We start from the raw sequence: 13,755 nt of genomic DNA on the forward strand, positions 1-13,755 counted from the left end.
TGTATAGGTATATATACATATATGTATGTTCACGAATTAAAATGTGGCACGTGTCTGCGGATGAAATGTCAGAAATTGACAAGCTAAACGGGAATTGTTTCAATATTTCTCACAAATATAAACAGACCTTATTATTGTTATGAAAAATGTAACAGAAAGGAATCTGGTTATGTGGATGTTTTGAAAAGATTGACAGGAAAAAGACACAGAAGGAAAAAGAATGCAGTTGGAGATTTGATTGTCAACCGAGTAGAAGCCACGATAATTCTCTCTGTCGCTCTCCCACTCTCTCTCTATATACCATAAGCAAGAACAACAGGAGAAATAAAAACAGACTGTTGCTTACACCAATGGTTGTTGTGTTTTGAATTCTTAGAAAAAGGGTTTATAATATAACAGCTAGAATCGAAACCGAAGCTATATCATTCGAAGCTGGTGTACCAACATGACATGCATATAAACCGATTAAAAAATAAACTAAGATGAATGTTTTTTTTTTTTTTTTTGTTTTTTTTTACACAGTGATCACCACTTATCAAGGCCCGGAAGCCACTCGGGGATAAGGGTTATTGCAAGTGCATTACGCTAGTGAGGAGATTTGATGAAGTGTTTACTTAAGGGGGCGGTTCATTAGGAATTTGTTAACATTAGACTTGAAGACATCCAAGTTGTAGTTCGGAGGGAAGCAGGCAGACGGAACAGAGTTCCACAGGCGTGCAGTTCTAAGAAAGAAGCTTTGTTCATGAAATCCGCTTTTTGATTTAGGCACAGATATAGAGTGGGGGAAATTTTTCACAGTGGATTCAGCTAGACGGGTGTTTTTCGTGAAAGATTGGCGAGGGGGGACCAGGGATTGGAGTTCAGACGAGCACCTGCCATGAAAATAACGATAAAACAAGGATAGGCTCGCAACGTCTCTTCTGTGGGAGAGGGGTTGCAGGGTAGAGAAAAGGGCATCCCCCACTAAGCCACGAAGTCTATTTTGTACTCTGTCAAGGCATGATAGGCTGTTTTTGGCAGCTCCTGCCCTGATATGGCAACAGTATTCCATCCTTGGACGTACTTGGCTTTTATATAGATAGAGAATTGCATCAGTAGTGAGATATCTTCTGGAGCGGTAGAAGGATCCCACCATCTTTCCAGCGACCTTGGCAACAGACTTGATATACGTGTTCCATTTCAGATCAGGAGTAAAGGTCAAACCCAGAAGTTTGTCAAAACACGGGGCCTCACCCAGACGAGAGCCATCCATCACAATTGATGCCAGCTGGAGATCAGAGCGTTGATGATGTAAGGATAGGAGTTTGGTTTTGGATGCATTAAAGGTAACCAGCCACATATTCCCCCACTGAACCACGCGTTCGAGATCAGAGGAGAGAGAATCAGAGAGAACTTCGTCATTTACAGCCTTTGATGTGTTGCCGTAGATGGTCGTGTCATCAGCATAGATGTCAACGAATGATTTAAGTATGTGTTTAGGGAGGTCATTGATGTAGATCAGGAAGAGAGTTGGGCCCAGGATTGACCCCTGAGGGACTCCAGCATTTATATTGCAGGCCTCCGATTTTTGTCCATCTACCACTACTCTTATGAGCCTATCGGAGAGAAATGATTTAATGATTGAGAAAACATTTCCAGTTATACCGTAGCTGGAAATCTTGTGAAGTAGACCCTTATGCCATACTTTGTCGAAGGCCTTTGATATGTCAAGAGCAATTGCCCTAGAAAGGAAGCCTTTGTCAAGAGATTCACTAATCCTGTGGGATATAACCGTCAGCACATCTGCGGTAGATCTTGCAGAGCGGAAACCATATTGTGTGTCACTAAAAAGGTTATTCCTGCTGAGGTGGTTGACTATTTCTCTATTTAATATTGATTCCAGCAACTTACTCATAACACAGAGAAGACTTATTGGTCTGTACTGAGAGGGAGATGACTTATCACCTGAATTCTTAAATACAGGGCAAACTGATGAGGTCTTCCAGGGGGTCGGAAAGCACTTCTCCTTAAGGCAGCGCTTAAATAGTTCGTAAGTATGGGAGCAAGTTCTGGTTGAAGCTTTTTTAACACTATAATTGGGATGCCATCAGGGCCAGTTGCTTTACTGGAATCTAGGTTTTTTATTAGCTTGGCGACCTCATGCACGGATATTTTTATGTTACCTAGCTTGTTCTGTGTTATAGGAGGAAATATGGGGAGTTGATGTACAAAATGTTTAACGATTTTCCCAATTTTGACCCATTTTTGACCCCTTAAAAACAATTTTAATCTGCTAAAGATCAATAAAGAAAAACGGCCAGTAAAAAATCCGATCATTTGAGACCCTTAGCGCCGCTCTGCAACTTTTAGCTTTGGAGGAGATAGAGTTTGAAAATATGGCAACAGACAGACAGACATATAACCTTTTATATATTAGATTATTCAATCTTGAATTGAATTTTTTTTTCCTTTACTCATTGTTGTGAAGAGTAGTTAATATCTTTTCCAATGTTATGTGTAAGTGAATAAATAATAGAGTTGATGGGATTTGAATTCTGCTTAGCTTATTTTTATACTCCTTCTTGGTTATGTTAGTTTTTTTAATTTATGTATTCATTCTCATATTTAGTTTTATTATTTTAATGGCAACATACTAAAAAAAGCATTTAAATAAAATCATTAATCACGAGGTTAAAATTTGTTTTTGCTTATATATAACATTAGCATTTCAGCATTGCCCGGGTGTTTTGGAGGTGTGTGTTGAGCAAAAAAAAAATAAATAAATAAAAGTGGTAGTTGGAAGGCAGGCTCGAACCCGTACCACAAAGGAGGAAAAGAACAGGAAAAAAACCTGACGTTTTTGCTGTTACGACCACTGCCAAACCGGAAGTGACGTAGGTTTAAATTAAGGCTAGATAATCGAAAAGAGGGGATGACTTTCGACAATATCGACCAAAAAAGCGACCTCTCCCTGTAGAAATGTGCCCAGTTGAAAGTGAAGAAATTAATATTTTTAGCCAATTTTTTCGGTATTTGTCGTCTGAAGGGTCGAGCTTCAAAACGATACTGATCTTGTGAAAATCCGCTGTCTCTGTCAAAAGTTTTAGGCAGACATGCAAGCATACATACATACATTTATATATTGGTATCAAATTTTCGACCCAAACCGATTAAAAAGCTTGCCCTATTTCTGAATACCCTTTATATAAAATTTCAAATGTTTAGATCAGAAATTGTCTGAGTAATTTGGTAAAGACCGCAGAGGTCAAATTTTTTTTTAACTTTGGCCCCTATTATAACCCTTTAACAGCCAAATTTTTGGCCGAAAACGGATTACAAAGATTTTCCCAAATCTCAGTACCCTGTATATCAAATTTCTAGTTTGTAGACTAACAATTGACAGAGTTATTGTGTAGGGAAATGTACACAGACAGACAGATACTTTCACTTTTATATATATACTAGCATGGGTGCCCGGCATTGCTCGGGTGTTTGGAGGTGTATGCTGAGCAAAAAAAAAAAAAAAAGGTCAATTTTTTTAACTTTGACCCCTATTATGACCCCCTTAACATTTATTGCTTTGGGTTCAAATCAAGTTATTAAGTTAGACCCATGTCCAAGGAACCTATATGTAAAATTTCAAGTGTTTAGACCCAAAATTGTCTGAGAAGTTTGGTAGAGTTCTCAAAGGTCAAATCGTTGAACTTTGATCCCTTAACAGCCAAATTGCTGGCCGAAAACCGATCACAAAGATTTTCCCAAATCTCAGTACCCTGTATATCAAATTTCAAGTCTGTAGACTAACAATTGACAGAGTTATTCCGTAGGGAAATGTATACAGACAGACACACAGCACGTTCACATATAGATAGATAGATTTGTTTAACAAAAATATATACGTATACATAAATATATATGGAAACAATTTTGTGTTTACTATAAATTTTTTTCGCAAATATTATGCAAGTATAAATCATGTAGAATATCTGCATGAATATAATTATGGGTAATAGTTAACTAAAGATGATTATCCCATTAAAAAACCAAAGCAAATGATAGGGAATTAATTAAAATGAATGTTTAAAAGAATATGCAAATTAGCTAGGTCGTTTGCTAGTGAATGCAATTCCACAACCAAGATATAAGAAAAATTATATTTTCTTTTTAAATAAATAGAAAAGAGGGTTTTTAATATGAATATCAATACACACAAAAGAAAACCAAATTTATAGGAGTATAGATAGATAGATTTAAGATTTATTTAATTGTTAACAAACATAAAGTTTTGTAAAATATTTTTACAAAATACTTAATCATCTTGTTGCAGCTGTGATTTCTGTTGGTATGCAAATAGAAACATGTGATTGGTTGATAAAAAAAAGGAATAGGCACAGTGCACATTAATAAGGCAGTAGTTTTTAGGATTTAATACCCGAGTTTAAATCTTACATTGGAGTTGTAAAACTGGATGAATATTTTAAAAATTTAAAGAAATTATCAAAACATAAAAAAACATTAGATAAATATCTCTTTTAATTAAATGACCATAAAGAAAAGTTCGTTTTTTTTTATTATTACTTTATTTGTTGCACTCATCGTCCTACGTTTAATTTGAAAAAAAAACAAAAAATGTTAACATGCTTGTTACTGTTATAAGTTATTTATTGTCACTATTATCGTTATTATCATTACTATTATATTTATGAATTATTATTCAAATTTAGCGGTACATATTTTTTAAAAACAATCATTCCTCCAAGAACTGGCTATGCTTGCTCACGATTTTATTCTAATAGGCTCTAAATGCTATTTTTACTACCAGCAAATTTGAAAATCTTTGCTGCTAAATGGCTTGTCACTTGTGTCCAAGTTACTGCAAAAGGCAGATAATCCCTATTCCGTAAGTCAGGAATGACTCACCACAAAGGAGCAAACAGCCACATTGAATATATACAAAATTTCCCCCCCTAAAAAAAATAAAATAATATTAACATGCACGGGGAAATTATCTTCAATTATTCACAAAATATCCTTGAAGACTTATATTAAGTACAATACTTAGTTTGCATTTTTATTTTTTCTTTGTCTAGAAATAAAACTAATAGAGAGTAGAAAAAGCCTTTCGGCGGCCCTGTAACTCTTGCTTTCTCTATTTTGTCCTTCAGTCCTCATCTTTCATGAGTGATGTTTCTGACAAAGGGGTGAAGAAAATGCTGTCCTTCCAGTCGGCAGTTTTGTATGAGTAGTGATTGAAGGGAATCTTCTAAGTTATTTTTTCTTTCTTTCTATACTCCTACTCTTGTTGCCATGTCACTAATAAAGATGCTGGAGGCAAACGTTTTAACTTGAGCTGGCATTATCTGCCTGAAAGTCAAGGACTCTAACCTTAGTGTAACAAGTGCAGAATACTGGGGCTGCTGGATTGTAATTTGATGAATTGAGTTTGGAACATGCGGTAGGCTGTGGTGGAGCCTCTCCATGCTATATTGGTGAGAACTGTTATAGCTTTTCCCTTGCCAATAGTAAAAAAAAAATCTATACTTTCTCTTTTTGGTCCCTCGACAAAAGGAGGGTGGACCTGTAAATTCACCCTTTTCCGTTCGTCCATTCATACTTTTCTCAATAACTATGCCTTAGAATTTTTAAAAATTTTGCACAAACATTAAACATGATATAAGTAAAAAAGTAACAGAACAGATTTTCTTGTAAAACTCCGGTTGCCTCCTTAGGGGTGCTTTTCGGGTTAAAATGGCTAAAATTGACACTTTTGTGCTTATTAATAAAAATTGATGCCTTGGATTTTTATCAAACTTTCTGAAAAGTTGTAACTAACTGATTTCTATATAATTTTGTTTGTCTATACTTTGCGATAGCTCTTGGGTGTGTCCTAGGGGCTCTTTTAGGGCTAATTAAAAGACTCCATTTTTGGGAATATTTTACCATATTTGTCCAAAATTTTCTGTGTATGTCTATCTAGCAGTTTTGCATGGTGCTGAACTCAAATTTAAATATGTTTCGGCCTTGGGGTCTTTTAGAGCTAAATGGTCATTTCTTTTTTGCAATTTACATATATTAATGCCTAAAATTGCACCGTTTGTTCATTTTCAGCAAGATTTGACGTCTCTAGGGGACTTTTGGGGCTAAATGGGTGTGTTGTGGGGGGGGTGTCAAATGCTGAACTTAGTTATTTTTTTATGCCTCGTTCACTGTGCACTCACGAGGGACCATGCATGCTTCACTTGTTCTTTTTATTTTTCTCCATACCTTTCTCTAAACAATTCTGCTGACCTTTTCCACAAAACTTTCCAACCTCACCATGAACAGAAAAAAACAATTTTAAAAAACATTAAACTCTGAACTCCAATTTCCAGATCTCCTTCTCCAACATCAGGGGCCTTTGTTCCAGCCTTACAAGCATTGAAATCCAATTACAGGAAATCAAACCTCACCTGTTGTTCCTTTGCAAAACTGGCATTGGCTCAACTGTTTCCTTAAACGATTTTTTGTTTAAAGTTTATTCTAACTTAACCTACAAACCTAGCCCTCAAGATCACAATGGATATGTGTCTACATTCGGGATAGCTTCTCTTGTGGCAGGGACATCTCTGAAGAGGATCCTAAAATACTTTACATGTGCTTCCAAGTAGCACTTACATCACTGCTTTCTTATTTGCACTATACTGTCCCCACAATGATGCTGTCACTATCTTTAAGAGTATTGCAGAGAAAATTGACCATATTTTGACTGCCTATCCCTCTGCCAAAATTCATGTCTGTAGATTTCAATGTTCATAAAGTTGAATGGCTGGCCCACTCAAATAATACAGATTATGATAGGAGGTTCTGTTATGATTTCTCCCTTGCCTATGATCTAACCCAGGTTGTTGACAAACCCACTCACTTCTGAATGCTGATGGACAATTTGCAGGCCTTCTAGGTCTTTTTCTTACCATCTGCCCTGAACTGTGCTCATCCTCTGTTTTGTTTCTGCTGGTATCTTCTGCTCACTCGGTTGTCTCAATTAAGAGTAACAAAACCTCAGATGTCTCTCTCCGTTGTATTGTGTATCATTACTCTTTGGTCAGTTGCGACAGTTTCCATACGTTCATATCAGAAATTCCTCTATGCTCCATTTTCAAAAAGGACATGGCCTCTATAGTATCCGACTTGAAATATTGGCTCGCTGTTGACATAAAGAGCTATATATCCTCTAAAATCTTTCAACTAAAACCAAATAGCCAACTGTGGTACACCTCTGAATGTGCCACTGCAATTATACATAGAAATAATTATTTTAATTGCTTCAAACAAAAATAGATGTTTAGAAACTAAAGCTGCATATAAGACAGCTAGTATCCACTGCAAAAAGTTTATAGAAAATGTGAGAGTCTTTTACTCTGCCTGTCAAGTCTAAAGTAGCTGAGCATAGGCTAGGTTTCCACAAGTTTTGGTGAATAACATACAGGGTTCTGAACAGATGCACATCTTCCATCCCAGCCATCATCAATGGACCTCAGGTGATTACATCAGCATCCGATAAAGCCAAACTCTTCATTAAGAACTTTGTATCAAACTCCACCCTGTGTGATAATGGCTGCCTACCCCCTGAATTTCCTCCCAGGACTAAAAATACTATGAGAGACTCTGTCCAAGATGTTTCCTGACTTATTAAGCACCTTGATTCTAGCAAAGTAACTGGCTCTGACAACATTCCAATTATAGTGCTATAAAAACTGCAACTGGAACTACCTCCTAGACTAACAAATGTGTTTAAATGGTGCTGAACATCTTTGAAAACCTTAGCAATCTGCCTAGTATTTAAAAATATGGGGGATCGGTCTTCTGCATCTCAATACAAACCAATCAGCCTTCTGTGCATCATGAGTAAATTGCTTGAGTCTGTGATAAAAAGAGAAGTTGTGAATCACCTCAACAAAACAACCTATTCAGCAACAAGCACAATTGTTTCCATTCTTAGAGATCAACAGCTGATGTGCTGACAATAATATCACACAGGATCAGTGACTTTATTGATGATGGCTTCGTTTTTGGAGCAATAGCTCTTGACGTATTTAAGGACTTTGATAGGGTTTGGCATAAAGGTCTATTTCACAAGATTTCCAGCTATGAAAATGCTGGAAATGTTCTCTCAATGGCTGACAAAAACCAAAATCTTTCTGATTTTCTCTCTTTCATGTGGTACAAAAGGGTAAAAAATTGCTAGTTAGCTTTAATGCATCAAAAACCAAACTTCTATCTTTTCACTACTAATGTTCATGTCCCCACTTGGCATCAGTTGAAATTGTAGCCATTTTCATCCTCCAACAATGTCCAGCGAGCGACATCATCGAATTCAGCTGCTCTGGGTCCCAGTTGGTCTCTTGGTGCTTGGCAGTCACTCTGGTGAAAGCTCTGGGTCCTGTCCAACGAATTAACACTTCCCTCATGTCGTAAAATGATCAAAAAGGCAAATCGTCCAGCACTGGTCGCCAAGGTCTGTATCACTGGGGAGCAAGGTTCATTTAAGCTCAAAGAAGAAAGAATAACACTTCAATAACTAATCTTTTTGGATAATGTAACAATAATTATTCATAGAAATAACATACACTCTGAGTCTTCACAATTTTCAACTTAGAGCCTTAATATTCTTGTCTGGACGGCATCTTTTCGTCAAACTGGAGTTATTAACCCTAAGTTTGAGGGTCAGTCATCTCAGCAATGTAGAGTTTAGTGAGGAGCAAAGTGGAGTTTGTCTTTATCCGTCTCTTTGTCCCTCTCTGAAGGTCCCAATGCATCGACTTAGGTTGAGAACCTAGAGACTATAACTCCCCCCCCTCTCCCAATAGAATTTAACTCAGAATTCTTGATAATACATTATTATTCTAACTTCTTGTCATGTTTACTAGTTTTGCTATGCAGGGATTCACCCTTCTGACATGGGAATGGTTAGTGAATTTAAAAAAAAAATTTTTTTATTACATTTTCACCCCAAACAAGGCACATTGCCACTTTGGTGTAGGGGGCTACTATCAGGGGCAGCAACTACTGGGGCACTATGTTGGGATTTGGGCAGCAAGATGTCGGTTCACGTTACACTTGAACTTCTGCATGTCAGTACAGTTAGGGAAGCAGGGACCTGGAATGGAATTCCAGAGTCTAGCGGTTCTGGGGAAGAAACTACTGGAGTAGAAAGATCTTTTATATCTAGGGATCTCTACTGTGTGGGGGTAGGATTTAGCTGCTTGTCGGGTTTGTCGAGGGTGACTACATCATGGGGGGACAAGTGTCTGCAGTTCGTCAGAGCATTCACCATTAAAATACTTGTAGAACAGGCAGAGGGATGCAACGTTTCATTGATGGGACAGAGGCTGAAGCTTAGATACCAGTTCAGGGCCTATCAGATTGGCGACTCTCTTTTGAACCTTATCTAGGAGCGAGAGACTAGCAGCAGATGCACCAGCCCAAATGTGACAACAATGCTCCATACATGGGCGAATGGTGGCCTTATAGAGCTACAAAATACTTTCAGGTGTCAGTAGCTTTCTAGCACGGTAGAGAGGGCCTACCTTTTTCGCAGCGGCCCTGGCAGTGTTTTCAATATAATTGTTCCAACTCATGTTTCCTGTGAACGTTAGGCCAAGCAGTTTGAAAGATGTACTCTCAGACAGGGAGTCACTGGCCATTGCTATTGGTGGCAGAGAAGGTTTCTTGTAATTATTGAAGGAAACCAGTTTAGTCTTGGCATGTGACCATCCATTTATGTCCCCATTCCACTACAGATTGGAGGTCATCCTCTAGTGTTTTTGCCATTTCTTTAGATATGTGTTCATTTGTTTTCCTGACATGCCTGTTATAGAGTGGGGTGTTATCAGCATATATACCCATCTCAGAGGCAGTTTTTTCGTGGAGGTCATTAATAAATATTAGGAATAATAGAGGTCTAAGGATAGACTCCGGAGGTACTCCCGCATTTATATCATATTGTTTAGATGTACGACCGTCGAGGACAATCTGGATTTTTCTCTTATCTAAGAAGGATTTAATTATGTTAAGTATTCTACCAGTAATACCGTATGATTTAATTTTTCTGAGGAGACCCTTGTGCCATACCCTATCAAAAGCCTTAGATATATCTAGAGCTACTGCTCTGCCCTCCCTCGCTTTGTCCAGTGAATTGTATATACGTTCAGAGATTACAGTGATGATGTCTGCTGTGGAACAGGCTTGTCTAAATCCATATTGTTTGTCAGTCAGAAGTTTAGCATCTGTAAGGTGCTGGACTAGAGCATGGTTAATTATGGTCTCAAATATTTTGACGAAAAGTGAGAGGAGGCTAATGGGGCGATAATTTGATGGGTCAGTTCTTTCGCCAGAATTCTTGAATACTGGTACCACAGAAGCAGTTTTCCAACAGCCCGGAAAGCAAGCTTCATTAAGGCATTTGTTGTAGAGTTTGGAGAGAACTGGAGCTATTTTGGCTGAGCACTTTTTTAATAGCACAGCTGGGATGAGATCAGGTCTACATGCTTTTGAAGTGTCAAGGTTTTTTATGATAGCATGTACCTGAGCAGGGGTGATTTTTAGATCGTCAAGCGTGGCGTCAGTCCGCAAAGGAAAGTCAGGCAGGGGGTGGTTGGAAGGGTCCAGTGTGGAGTTCGAGGCAAACCGGCTGGCAAGCATATTAGCCTTGTCGGTTGCTGAGCAAACAACCTCATGATTGTTGGTTAGTGGGGGAATTGTTGATTGCCCATTATTTACTACACTGTTGTAGATTTTCCAGAAGTCACGATTTCCTAATTTTTGTGCTTCGATGTGTTTTTTAGTGGTTTTAGTAAATTCTCTTAGCTGTCGCTATTTCTTTCTTAACGTTACTTGTAGCTTCTATATACTTCTGTTTGTTTGAACTGGACTTATGTCGGTTAAATCTGCGGTATGCATGCTGCCTTTGAGCAATGGCAGTTGCGCAAGTCAAAGTAAACCATTGGGGAGAGTGGGGCTTGCTATAAAATTTCCGCATGGGAACATGTGCTTCCATTGCTGTTTTGAACCATTCAGTGGTCTCATTTGCACACTGTTCAGCAGGAAGAGAAAAAATATTTCCCCATGGGGGGCATCTCTGATAAGATCTCTGATGGCTTCCCAGTCAGCCTTTTTATAATATCTCGTTGTTTTGAGCACTGGCTCTTCAGTTTTGGGTCTAGAATTTAGGGCGATTTCTACCATTATCACTGCATGGTCAGCGTTCCTGAGTTGGCTGTCAGCATTTGTTGTACAATCCTTGGGAACTGTAGTCAGAAACAGATCTAGAAGTGATGCGTGTTGTTCTTGCTGGTCAGGGAAACAGGTTGGAAATGTAACCATTTGTGATAGGGAGTGAGATATAGCAAAACTATGTGTTGTGCTGCCCGCTGTATCTGTGTGAGTAGAGAATCCAAGCCAGTTTTGTGGTGAACATTAAAGTCACCAAATACATGTACTTGTGCGCTAGTGTCGAGGGAGAGTGCTGTGTCTATGCTGTCAGAGACTTTTTTTTTATTATGGTGCAGTCCTGGGTCGAGGAAGAGCGGTAGAGAAAATAAAAGTAGCTAATGTTGTGTTGTATGTTTAGTCTAAAGCACATAAAGGCTTGATCGTCCGTTTCTAGGTTTGTTTCTCTAATCAGGGGGAGGGTGTTACGAATGTAGACTCCAAATCCGTGCATATGTCTGTCAGAGTCCTTACGGCAGAGTGGGAGATATCTGGGCATGTTAAAGTAGTTAGAAGGGATAGAGGAGTGTAGGTTAGTCTCGTTTAGTGCTAAGATATCTGGGGTATTTGTTAGCAGAAATGCTTCAACATTAGCTAAATTAGTTCTAAGCCCACGGATGTTAGTGAATGCAAGCCTCAAGGGAGGGGGCAAGTTGGATTTGTATTAGCAACACACCCTTTCTTTCTCTCTTTGTCATCCATTTTCTATCTCCCCCTGCTGTCATACCAGAAGCTTTCTGTCTATCATTTGGACTGGCCCACTGAAATCACAAATGTGTTTGATTGATTTGTTGTCAAAAGTTCCAACTATTGAAGTAGAAAAAACAGGTTATTGGCAAATAATTTTAATTAATCATCACTGTGGATGTGTGTGTTTTTTTTTCAATTCCTGATAAGCAATTCTTAACAACTTGACATATTTATAGAGAAAGAGAATTCAGTGAGTGGCATCCTATCCCAGATGTCGGTCAAGGGTCATAATTCTCTTTATGATAACAAAAAAAAGAAAAAAAAAAGAAGAAAAACAGATAGCCAATTCTTCTGAGATTTCAAGAACATCTGTATTGATTGAGTTCAACATGGCTGAACAATGGGCTATTATTTTGGTTATCAACAGAAGCCAATTTTAATTTCTAAAATCTTTAGGAAAGTTAATTTATTGCAAATGTCATTTATGGCTAAAATAATAACTTAAAAAATTTCTTGAAGAAAATTCAGAATATTTCTTATTGATCCCTTTTCTTTTACAATTTCTATGAACAATTAACAGAGTTCTAACCGCCTCTTTCTCTCCTTTTCTTTTTCTGCCTTTTTCTTTCTCTCCTTTTCCACCATCTGAATCCCGAAGTTTGTTACCTTAGCATATCAACCCTTTTTTCAACCTTCTCACTATTGTTACAAAATGAACAGCTCTCGTCTTGAGGAAACACCTTGCTTTGACAAACTTCTGGAACTGACCTTTACTCTTGACCTGAAATAGAATACCTACATCATAATTGAATATAAAAAAAAGAAAAAAAAAAAGAAAAAACAAATTTAATATTCAGAAAAATAAAATAAATAAAATAAAAATAAAGGCAAAATTAGAAGTAAACATTAAAATTAAACATTAAATATAATGTTACCAATAGTTGTGATAAAATTAAATTCAAAATTACTGTTAATAACAGTGAAGATGGAGATAATGGTAGAGGTTATGGTAGCAATGACGGGGGTAATAATAATGATATCAATTATAATGATGATTATAATAATAATGATGATGATAAAAACAATAATAATAGCGTTAAAAACAGTACAGTAATAATATTGATAATAATAAAGGCAGTAGTAACAATACTTCTACCACTACCTCCAACATCACCACCACTATTACCAATAATAATAATGTATGTTGGAGGTAATGGTAGAAGTATTGTTACTACTGCCTTTATTATTATCATTATTACTACACTGTTTTTAACGCTATTACTATTGTTATTATTGTTATTGTTTTTATCATCATCATTATTATTAGCTCCAATAATTATTGTTGAGCGTGGTATTATCCGGATAAGTCTCTTTTTGTGGAATTGATCTTTCTCTTTTCCTTTTACATTAAGCGCTATATATATATATATATATATATATATATATATATATATATATACGAGGGGCGTGCCATAAGTAATGTCCCTGACCCACTTCCCATAGCAGTAGAGCAACGAAACTTGGTACAGTTATTAGTCTTTCTCTACATAGGAACCACCAGAGTTATGCATTTCTTCCATCGTTTGATGCAGCTCTGGAGACCATTTTTGTAGAACACCCCAGATTGGTCCGCCAACCCCGATGTGACTTCAGGAAGCAAGGCTGCATCATCTGGGAAACGCTTTCCTTTCAAAAACAACTTCATGGCTAAGAAGCGGTGAAAGTCAGAGGGTGCAAGGTCAGGAGAGTAGGGAGGACTGGGTAGGATTTCATAACCACACGCCTGTGCTTATGATCTGGCGACATGCGAGTTGTGGACCAGAGCGTTGTCCTGCAGGA

At 37.5% G+C, this 13,755-nt stretch overlaps 1 protein-coding gene across 2 annotated transcripts in view; it reads left to right on the forward strand.

The window, feature by feature from the left end:
* LOC145296773 (uncharacterized) overlaps nt 1-13,755 on the forward strand; it is a 221,461-nt gene that overhangs the window by 161,340 nt on the left and 46,366 nt on the right. The gene's annotated exons all lie outside the window — the stretch shown is intronic.

Source organism: Euprymna scolopes, chromosome 17 (assembly GCF_053919585.1).
Source record: "Euprymna scolopes isolate OS-2025 chromosome 17, ASM5391958v1, whole genome shotgun sequence".
Taxonomy (NCBI): domain Eukaryota; kingdom Metazoa; phylum Mollusca; class Cephalopoda; order Sepiida; family Sepiolidae; genus Euprymna; species Euprymna scolopes.